Source organism: Phyllostomus hastatus, unplaced genomic scaffold, assembly GCF_019186645.2.
Source record: "Phyllostomus hastatus isolate PE091 unplaced genomic scaffold, TTU_PhHast_1.1 phas_contig_5, whole genome shotgun sequence".
In the NCBI taxonomy this organism is placed as follows: Eukaryota; Metazoa; Chordata; class Mammalia; order Chiroptera; family Phyllostomidae; genus Phyllostomus; species Phyllostomus hastatus.
In genome coordinates, this window is record NW_025333897.1 from 6441036 (window position 1) to 6449131 (window position 8096).

The 8096-nt window shown below is 38.9% G+C and overlaps 1 pseudogene; it reads right to left on the reverse strand.

Annotated features, from left to right (window-relative positions):
• Positions 1-5996: 5996 nt before the first annotated feature.
• On the reverse strand, positions 5997-6557 carry LOC123823887 (annotated as a pseudogene).
• Positions 6558-8096: the final 1539 nt, after the last annotated feature.

Genomic DNA, 8096 nt, shown 5'->3' on the forward strand with positions numbered 1-8096 from the left:
TTTTTTTAAATTATTTTTTTAAGTTTCAATGCATTTTATTTTTAGACAACCTAATGATACATTTTTCTTTTTTTCCTTTTTTACTTTTTTTAACATTTTAAAATTGTCTTTCAAGTACAGTTCTCTGCCTTTTCTCCCCCACCCCTTCCCACCACCCCAGCCCTTCCTACCTCCCTCCTCTGTTTCTACCCTCACCTTGTTATTATCCATATGTCCTTTATAATTGTTCCTGTAAACCCCTCATCCCTTTCCCCTATAATCCCCTCCCCTTTCCCCTCTGGTCACTCTCAACCTGTTCTCAATTTTAGTGTCTTTGGTTATATTTTGCCTGCTTGTTAATTTTGTTGATTAGATTCCTGTTAAAGACAAGATCATATGGTACTTCTCTTTCACTGCCTGGCTTATTTCACTTAGCATGATGCTCTCCGGTTCCATCCATGCTGTCGAAAAGGGTAGGAACTCCTTCTTTCTTTCTTCTGCACAGAATTCCATTGTGGAAATGTACCATAGTTTTTTGATCCATTCGTTTACTGATGGGCACCTAGGTTGCTTCCAGCACTCGGCTATTGTAAATTGTGCTGCTATGAACATTGGGGGTGCAAAGGTTCTTTTGGATTGGTGTTTCAGAGTACTAAGGATATAATCCTAGCAGTGGAATTGCTGGGTCAAAAAGCAGATCCATTTTTAGTTTTTTGAGGAAATCCCATATTGTTTTCCATAGTGGTTGTACCAGTCTGCAGTCCCACCAGCAGTGCACTAGGGTTCCCTTTTCTTCACAACCTCTCCAACACTTGTTCTTTGTTGCTTGTTTATGATGGCCATTCTGACTGGTGTTAGGTGGTAATTCACTATGGTTTTAATTTGCATCTTTCTGATACTAGGGATACTGAGCATCTTTTCATATGTCCCTGGACCCTCTGTATGTCCTCCTTGGAGAAGTGTCTGTTCAAGTCCTTTGCCCATGTTTTAATTGGGTTGCTTGTCTTAGAGTGGAGTTGTGTGAGTTCTTTATATATTTTGGAGATCAAATCCTTGTCTGAGGTATCATTGGCAAATATATTTTCTCATACAGTTGGTTCTCTTTTCATTTTACTGCTGTTTTCTTTAGCCGTGCAGAAGCTTTTTATTTTGATGAGATCCCATTTGTTTATTCTTTCCTTTATGTCCCATGCTCTAGGGGACATATCAGTGAAAATATTGCTCCTTGGAATATCTGAGATTTTCCTGCATATGTTCTCCTCTAGGACTTCAATGGTGTCACAACTTATATTTAAATCTTTTATCAACCTTAAATTTATTTTTGTGTATGGTGTAAGTTGGTGCTCAAGTTTCATTTTTTTTGCATGTAGCTGTCCAGCTCTTCCAACACCATTTGTTGAAGAGGCTGTTTTTACTCCATTTTATGCTTCTTCTCCTTTTGCCAAATATTAATTGACTATAGAGACTTGGGTTTCTTTCTGGGCTCTCTATTCTGTTCCATTGGTCTATGTGTCTGTTTTTATGTCAGTACCAGGCTGTTTTGTTTACAGTGGCCTTGTAATATAGTTTGTTATCTGGTATTGTGATCCCTCCTACTTTACTCTTCTTTCTCAAAATTGCTGCAGCTATTCGTGGTTGTTTATGGTTCCCTATAAATTTTTGAAGTGTTTGTTCTATATCTGTGAAACATGCCATTGGTACTTTAATAAGTATTGCATTCAATCTACAAATTGCTTTGGGTAGTATGGACATTTTGATGATGTTAATTCTTCTGATCAATGAACATGGTATATGTTTCCATTTGTCTCTTCCTTAATTCCTTTCTTCAGTGTTGTGTAGTTTTCTGAGTACAGGTCTTTTACCTCCTTATTTAGATTTATTCCTAGGTATTTTATTTTTCTTGTTGCCATATCAAGTGGGATTTTTTTCCCAATTTCTTCTTCTAATGTTTCATTGTTGGTATACAAAAAATGCCTTTGATTTCTGAATATTAACTTTGTATCCCACTATTTTGCCAAATTCATCTATTAGGCTGAGCAGTTTTTTTTTTTTTGTGGAGTCTATAGTATTTTCTATGTACACAATAATGTCATCTACAAACAATGACAGTTTTGTTTCTTCTTTTTGAATTTGGATGCCTTTTATTTCTTTTTCTTGTCTGATTGCTGTGGCTAGGACTTCCAATACTATGTTGAATAGAAGTGGTGAAAGTGGATATCCTTGTCTTGTTCCTGATCATACTGGGAAAGATTTTAGTTTTTGCCCATTGAGTATGATGTTGGCTGTGGGCCTTTCATATATGGCCTTTATTATGTTGAGGAATGCTCCCTCTATTCCCACTTTTCTGAGTGTTTTTATCATAAATGGGTGCTGTACCTTATCAAATGCTTTTTCCACATCTATTGACATGATCATGTGATTTTTGTCCTTGTTTTTGTTTATGTGATGTATTGCATTTATTGATTTGTGAATATTGTACTATCCTTGCGTCTCTGGCTTGAACCGCACTTGGTCATGATGTATGATCTTTTTAATGTATTGCTAGATGTGGTTTACCAATATTTTGTTGAGGATTTTAGTGTCTATGTTCATCAGCGATATTGGCCTGAAGTTTTATTTTTTCTTTGTTGTGTCTTTATCTGATTTTGGGATTAGGATGATGCTGGCTTCATAAAAAGAGTTTGGGAGTCTTCCATCTTCGTGGATTTTTTGGAATAGTCTGTGAAGGATAGGGGTTAGCTTTTTCTTAAATACTTTGTAGAATTCTCCTGTGAAACCATCTGGTCCAGGGCTTTTGTGTGTTGGGAGTTTTTTTGATTACTGCTTCAATTTTGTCAGCTGTTACTGGTCTGTTCAGGCTTTCTGCTTCTTCTTCATTGAATTTCAGAAGATTATATTTTTCTAGAAATTTGTCCATTTCACCTAGGTTTTCAAATTTCTTGGCATATAGTTCTTCGTAGTAATTTCTTACAATTCTTTGTATTTCTGTGGTATCAGTTGTTATTTGTCCTTTTTTCATTTCTGATTGTGTTTCTTTGGATCTTCTCTCTCTTTTTTTTGATGAATCTGCTTAAAGGCTTGCCAATTTTGTTTATCTTTTCAAAGAACCAGCTCCTGGATTTATTGATCCTTAGAATTGTGCTTTTAGTCTCTGTGTCATTTAATTCTGCTCTGATCTTGGTTATTTCCTTCCTTCTACTTGCTCTGGGCTGTCTTTGTTGCTGTTTTTTGAGTTCTCGTAGATGTAGGGTTAGGTTGTTTGTTTGAAATATTTCTTTCTTTCTTTTTTTTTTAGGTATGCCTGTATTGCTATGAACTTCGCTCTCAGGACTGCCTTCACTGTGCCCCATAAGTTTTGGGTTGTTATGAGTTCATTTTCATTTGTTTCCAGAAACTTTTTGATTTATTCCTTGATCTCATTCTTGACCCATTCATTGTTTAATAGCATGCTATTCAATCTCCATGAATTTAAGTGGTTTTTCTGTTGTTGTTGTTTGTTTTTTTAGTTTTCCCTTGAGGTTGGTTTCTAGTTTCAGTCCCTTGTGGTCAGAGAAAATGCTTGATATGATTTCAATTTCCTTGAATTTGTTGAGGCTTGTTTTGTGTCCTATCATGTGGTCTATCTTTGAAAATGTTCCATGTGCATTTGAAAAGAATGTGTATTTTGCTTCTTTGGGATGAAAGGCTCTTTATATACCAGTTAAGTTCATTTGGTCTAGGACATTGTTCAATGCTGCAATATCTTTGTTGATATTTTTTTGGAAGATCTATCCATTTTTGGCAGTGTGGTGTTGAAATTACCTACTATAATTATGTTGCTGTCAATATCTTTCTTGAAGTCCTCCAAGATTTTCTTTATGTACTTGGGTGCTCTTATGTTGGGTGCATATATATTTACAATGTTTATATCTTCCTGATGGATTTTTACCTTGAGTATTATGAAGTGACCTTCTGGGTCTCTTTTTATGGACCTTTTTTGGAAGTCTACTTTGTATGAAATGAGTATTGCTACCTCGGATTTTTTTTTCTGTCCGTTTGCTTGGAAAATTTGTTTTCAGTCCTTCACTTTCAACCTGTGTATGTCTTTTGTCCTGTGGTGGGTCTCTTGTAGGCAGCATATGTGTGGGCCATGCTTTCTTATCCATTCAGCTATTCTTTGTCTTTTGGTTAGAGCATTAATCTATTTATGTTTAAGGTTATTATTGATAGGTATTTATTCATTGCCATTTCTTTGTACCTATGTTTCCCTCTCTCTCACTCTTTTCCTTCCTTTTCTTAAAGCAGTCCCTTTAGCATCTCTTGTAGAGCTGGTCTGGTGGAGGTGTGTTCTTTTAGACTACTTTTGTCTGGGAAGCTCTTTATTTGGCCTTCCATATTAATTGAGAGCCTTGCTGGGCAAAGTGACCTTGGTTGCAGGCCTCTGGTTCTCACTACTTGAAATATTTCTTGCCATTCAGTTCTGACTTGAAGCGTTTCCATTGAGAAGTCAGCTGCTGGCCTTATTTGGGCTCCCTTGTATGTTACTTCCTGTTTTTCCACTGCTGCCTTTAAGATTCTCTCTTTGTCTTGGAATTTTGCCATTTTAATTATGATGTGTCTTGAAGTGGGCCTCTTTAGGTTCCTCTTAATTGGGACTCTCTGTGTTTCCTGGATTTGTGTGACTTTTTCTCTCATCAAATTAGGGAAGTTTTCCATCATTACTTATTCAAACAGGTTTTCTACACCTTGCTCTTCTTCTCCTTGTGGTATCCCTATTATATGGGTATCGTTATATTTCATGTTGTCCTGCATTTCCCTTAACTCCTCCTCATTCTTTCTGAGTCTCTTTTCTTCTTGCTCTTTCTGGGTGTTTTTTTCTATCTTGTCCTCCAGCTTGCTATCCCCACAGCTCCAATCCTCTGCTTCATCTAGCCTGCTTTTGATTCCTTCTACTGTGTTCTTCAGTTCAGAAATGGTATTCTTCATTTCCTCTTGGCTCTTGTTGATAGTTTCTATTTCTTTTTTCATGTTGATATAGTTTGCAGTGAGTTCATTGTAGTTTCCCTGTAGTTTTTGGTAATTCTCTGTGAGCTCATTGAGCTTCCTGATAACCACTGCTTTGAACTCAATATCTGATAGTTGACTTGCCTCTATTTCATTTAGCATTCTTTCTGAGGCTTCCTCCTTTCCTTTCATTTGGGGATTGTTTCTTTGTCTTCCCATTGTTTGTGAGACTCTTCTTGTTAGTCTCTGCTTCTTAAATTAATCTTTTCTGACTCCCTGGGTTTCTGATGTGAACTTCTATGGTAGAAGACCTGTGGGATTCAGTGATGCAATCTCCTTGATCTCCTGAGCTCACTGGTCTTGAGCTGTCATTTATGTTGGCTCTTTGTATGTCTTTGGGTTTTGATTGTTGTTGGGTTTTTCTTTGGTGGATCCTTCCCTCTAGCTGTTTAACTGAGGGTTACTCCATCCACCACATCTTGTATTATGTTGTACCGGTGTGGACAGATTGTGTTGAAGCTGATTCTTCTGTATGTACAAGGTTTTGAAGCTTCTCTCTCGCTCTTGTTCAGTTGTTTGTCCTGGGTAATTTCTCCATCATTTAGTTGTATTTTCAGATGGGTCCTGGATTGAGGTTAGTGTGACTTCCACTCCCTCCTTCACCTTCTTCTGTTGTTATTTGTTGGTGGTTCTTTTGTTGGTGGGTTTCCTCTTCCAGCAGGTATACTGGTGTTTATAGCTCCCACTGTCTGATTTTCAATGTCCTCTACAATTTTTGGTCTCTAATTTTCATGCTGGGATACTGTTGGCTATTCACTCTGTTCCTCAGAAGATCCGCTAGGTGTTTCACCCATGCACAGGGTAAAGTGGACTCTGCTCCCACGTATCTCACCACCACCTTCCAATTATCCATTTTTCTTAAAAACAATGTCTCTACTCCATGTAAATCAAGGTCAAAATAAACGAAGAACTCAAGATAACTCCAGTCCCATTTGTCATAGTCCTGGTGTGTGGATGAAAAACAGCACCCAGTTATGATGACAGGTGATAGGTCCAAATTGCCAAATTTGTTAACATTTTTCCATTTCTAAACCTTCCTTAAAGAAAATCATATATGGGGTCACACCATCTTCATGGTAGTCCAGCAGAGCAACCATGCCATCTGGATTCATGTTTTCACCAATAAAGAATTGGTAGTTTTTAAAATTATCAAAGATGTACTTGATTTGTTGATTTGTTCTGCAGCCCCTGTCATAAACAACTTTTTATTCTATCTGGTCTCTGTTCAAGTTTCCTTTTGATTGATTTCATGTAATCTTTGATGTACTTCTTGTAGGCCTTTTTTGTGAAGCTGGTTTCCTGTAAATGATGGTTCATGAAAATATCAACACCAGTGATTACCGTGCTTTTGGTTCCTTCACCCTCCAGGCCTTCAGCAGAGGCATTTCCACCAATAAGTGAGTCATCAATGTTAACCTCTGTCCTACCGACCATCTTTTCCTCTACCTCCAAACACAGACCATCTGTGACCTCTGGATCTTGTAGATATCAGAGAACATCTCACCATAACTGATGAGGTCCCAGTAGATGATCATGATGGTGCTGGAAGAAAACAACAGACTTACTGGCTGAACGACAGCCCAACTAGCAAGTGTAGTGCAGACCAAGTGGCACTCTAGGGGAAGGAGTAGTGGGAGGGGGGAGTGAATTATTTTTTTTAAGGTTTTATTTATTTATTTTTAGAGAGACGGGAAAGGAGGGAGAAAAAGGAGATAAACATCAATGTTCAGTTGCCTCTCCCATGTCCCCTACTGGGGACCTGGCCCACCACCCAGGCATGTGCCCTGACTGGAAATCAAACCAGAGACCCCTTGTTTTGCAGGCCAGTGCTCAATCCACTGAGCCACACCAGCCAGAGCTGAACTCTTTTTTCTTCTTGCTGTTTTGGTTGAATGCTTATTTCTTCCTCATGTTCCAGATAGTTGATGTGAATTCAGGCTTGATCCCCTCCACTGTTGACTCCCTGTAGATTTTTCTTTATTTCACTTAGTGTAACTTTCATTTCTTCCTGGGTCTTTTTTATTTTGTTGCCATACTCAGTGACTTATTTGAACATCCTGTCCATCAGTATTTTGAACTCTACATGTGATAGGTGAGTTATCTCTGTTTTTTTTTAGTTCTTTTTCCATTTTTTTTCCTGTTCTTTCATTTGGACCATATTTCTTTGACTCCTCAGTTTGGCACTGTAGGGTAAGTGGAAGCAGTCTGGCTTCCTCACCCTTGTGTCTGGGTAACTAAGGGAAATAGTGTTCCCATAGACTTGGAAGGGTCTGATAAATAGTGTTCTCATAGCCTTGAGACTGAGTCTGATAACCTGTTCTCATAATGTGAAGTGAACTCACATGTGCAGAATTATTCTGATATAGACTTTTCTGGCTTTTTGCCAGCCTTGTTTATTCTAGTATTTAAAAGTAGCTAGGGACTCCCTGCTGAGAGCCATGATGGGTGCCACGCTGGGGAACAAGAGCCACAACGTGTGCCACACAGAGACATACAGGGGGATGCATGGCTTCCACTGTGTGTGGCTTGTCCACCCCAGATAAAGGCATGCCACACTCCCAATGGCTCCGTGACTATTCTTCCATCAGTGCAAATACCATCAACTTCTCAGGCCTTGAACAGTAGCAACACAGGCAGCCTCCCTGTGTTTGTTTTTGTGTATTAGGTAGAGTTGCTTTGACTTCTTGTCTTAGTAGTGTGGCCTCTTATAGAAAAGATACCTGTAAATTATGTGGAGTGGAGCATTAGGTAATCACCAGGGTGGGGCAACCCACTTCACCACTTTGTGGCTTTGTGTGGGGGAAGGGCTCAGAGGGAGGACAGTGCCACTTCCTGGCTTCTGGAGGTTTGTCCTGCACTTGTCCTGTGCAACTGGCACCCTTCTAGCTATTGCTCTGGTGCTGAATCCAAGAGTGGGTGGGCCTGCATATATTTTAAGTTCTTGAGGGCCCTTTAAGTGGAGTGTCCTGACAATCTGGCAGTTTCTTCCCCTGTCCCAACCCCTACTGGTTTTTATAGCCATAAGTTATGGGGATTTATCTCCTTGGCACTGGAACCCTGGGCTGTGTGGTCTG